The following is a 2,433-nucleotide window of genomic DNA, read 5'->3' as shown; positions in this document are numbered from 1 at the left end:
TTACAGATCCCGCACTTTTCTGTGCAGCCACAGAGAGGCTTGTCTGTGTTCCCCCATCTCAGCAGTTAGCAGCAGAGAGGAGTACATAACTCCTCCTACAGATTCTGCACCTCTCTGTACAGGCATGAAGAGGCTCGTCTCTGACTCCAGCATCTCAGCAGCCTTTTCTTTGCAGCTGCAGGGAGGCTCATCTCTGCCCCCCCCCCCCTTACCTCATCAGTCGACAGCAGAGAGGAGGACAGAACTCCTCCTACAGATCCTGCATCTTTTTGTGCAGCTGCGGAAAGGCTCGTCTCTTACCTCCCTCCCCCCCAATCTCAGCAGTCAACAGCAGAGGACAGAACTCCTCCTACAGATCCTGCGCTTTTCTTTGCAGCTGCAGGGAGGCTCATCTGCCCCCCCCCCCCCTTATCTCATCAGTCGACAGCAGACGGGAGGACAGAACCCCTCCTACAGATCCTGCACCTCTCTGTACAGGCATGAAGAGGTTCACCTCTGACCCCTATCTCAGCAGCCGACAGCAGAGAAGAGGACAGAACTCCTCCTACAGATCCTGTGCATTTCTTTGCAGCTGCAGGGAGGCTCATCTCAGCCCCCCCCCCCCTTATCTCATCAGTCGACAGCAGAGAGGAGGATTGAACTCCTCCTACAGATCCTTCACCTTTTTGTGCAGCTGCGGAAAGGCTCGTCTTTGACCCCCCCCCCCCCCAAACTCAGCAGTTGACAGCATTACACCGCGTTCCAAATTATTATGCAAATTCTATTTAAGTGTCACACAGATGAAATCTTTTGTTTTTCGGTGTAACTCATGGGTGGCATTGTGTGTCAGGGCTCTTTTGATCACTGAAAACAATCTCGGACACCTGTGATAATTAGATTGGCCGGTGAGCCCAATTGAAGGAAAACTACTAAAGGACGGCGTTCCCCATTATTAAGCAGAGTGCCATTTTCCAGCAATATGGGGAAGAAAAAGGATCTCTGCTGCCGAAAAGAGTGGAATAGTTCGATGCCTTGGACGAGGGATGAAAACATTCGATATTTCAGGAAAACGTAAGCGTGATCATCGCACTATGAAGAGATTTGTGGCTGATTCAGAGCACAGACGGGTTGGTGCAGATAAAGGCACATTGAGGAAGATTTCTGCCAGATCCAGGCATCGGATCCAGAGAGCAGCTGCTAAAATCCCATTACATAGCAGTAAACAGATATTTGAAGCTGCTGGTGCCTCTGGAGTCCCACGGACATCAAGGTGTAGAGTCCTCCAGAGTCCTGCAACTGTGCAGAAACCTTCTATTCGGCCACCACTAACCAATGCTCACAAGCAGAAACGGCTGCATTGGGCAGAAAAATACATGAAGACTCATTTTCAAACAGTCCTGTTCACTGATGAGTGACGTGCAACCCTGGATGGTCCAGATGGATGGAGTAGTGGATGGTTGGTGGACGGCCACCCTGTTCCAACAAGGCTGCGACGTCAGCATGGCGGTGGTGGAGTCATATTTTGGGCCGGAATCATGGGAACAGAGCTGGTCGGCCCCTTTAGGGGCCCCGAAGGTGTACAGATGACCTCTGCAAAGTATGTGGAGTTTCTGACTGACCACTTTCTTCCCTGGTACAGAAGGAAGAACTATGCTTTCCGTAATAAAATCATCTTCATGCATGACAATGCACCATCTCATGCTGCAAAGAATACCTCCGCATCAATGGCTGCTATGGGGATAAAAGGAGAGAAAGTCATGGTGTGGCCTCCATCCTCCCCTCACCTCAATCCTATTGAGACCCATTGGAGCATCCTCAAGCAAAAGATCTATGAGGGTGGGAGGCAGTTTACATCCAAACAGCAGCTCTGGGAGGCTATTCTGACATCTTGCAAACCAATTCCAGCAGAAACTGTCCAAAAACTGCCAAGTTCAATGGATGAAGACTTGTGATCTGCTCTCAGATAAGGGCTCCTATGTTACAATGTAACGTGACCGCTTCAAATGTTTACAAAGTTACAATGTTGGGAAAAGTTGGATTGAAATAGCTTTTGATTTCAGTAAATTTGCTGCAAACACAACAAATGACAATTTTCAGTTCTTTACAACCTAGAAAGTGTTTTGAAACTTCCTGTGCGGAATAATCCGGAACACAAATCCTGTTATCATTAGGAGGTTTGTTCAATAAAATGTGAATTGTAATCTTCATAGCTGATAACCTGAGAATTCTGCCGACTGATATTGACATCAATTATTGAGGAAAATGAGAAAATATCATCTGCAGAATAATTTGGAACACGGTGTACATGCATTCAGTGCTAGAGGTGCCGGAACTGCGTTCCCCCGCGTTCCCGCTGACGGTGTATACATCTTTATTACACGGATTACTTGGCGTAGGTGCAGGGGCAGACTGACAACTCATGGGGCCCCCGGGCAATAGGGGATCATGGGGCCC

The sequence above is a fragment of the Staurois parvus genome, unplaced genomic scaffold (genome assembly GCF_062004578.1).
Source record: "Staurois parvus isolate SC_StPar_1 unplaced genomic scaffold, SC_StPar_1.0 ptg001463l, whole genome shotgun sequence".
In the NCBI taxonomy this organism is placed as follows: domain Eukaryota; kingdom Metazoa; phylum Chordata; class Amphibia; order Anura; family Ranidae; genus Staurois; species Staurois parvus.
The sequence above is the reverse complement of the archived record's forward strand: the minus strand, read 5'-3'. Positions refer to the sequence as shown.